The sequence below is a fragment of the Morone saxatilis genome, unplaced genomic scaffold (genome assembly GCF_004916995.1).
Source record: "Morone saxatilis isolate NCDOM2014 unplaced genomic scaffold, NCSU_SB_2.0 Contig5, whole genome shotgun sequence".
Taxonomy (NCBI): Eukaryota; Metazoa; Chordata; class Actinopteri; family Moronidae; genus Morone; species Morone saxatilis.
Window position 1 is genome coordinate 8,995,426 of NW_023340095.1, and position 346 is coordinate 8,995,771.

The window sequence follows — 346 nt, forward strand, 5'->3', positions numbered from 1 at the left end:
ACCACTTTTTATAGGTACTGACCTCTGCAGACTGGGAACAACCCACAAGCTGAATATGGGCCCTATAACTGAACCCAACATGAGACTGTCACAGGGTCAAGTACAGGGACAGAAGACAGTGGCCAAGGTATCGTAACTCTAACAACGCAAAGCCGAGTAGAAAGAAAGGAAAACAACAACCTCATATCATTCATGAATATGAGGTTGAACTATTAATTATAAGAAAGGTTTAAAAGTAAACATGTCGAAAAACCCATCTCCTGCAGGGGCCAGTAGATGGGTTTGTATTTCTTTGGTGATGTAGTGAGTGCTCATCCCTCTTTGTCCTGAAGATTAGTGCTCCCAG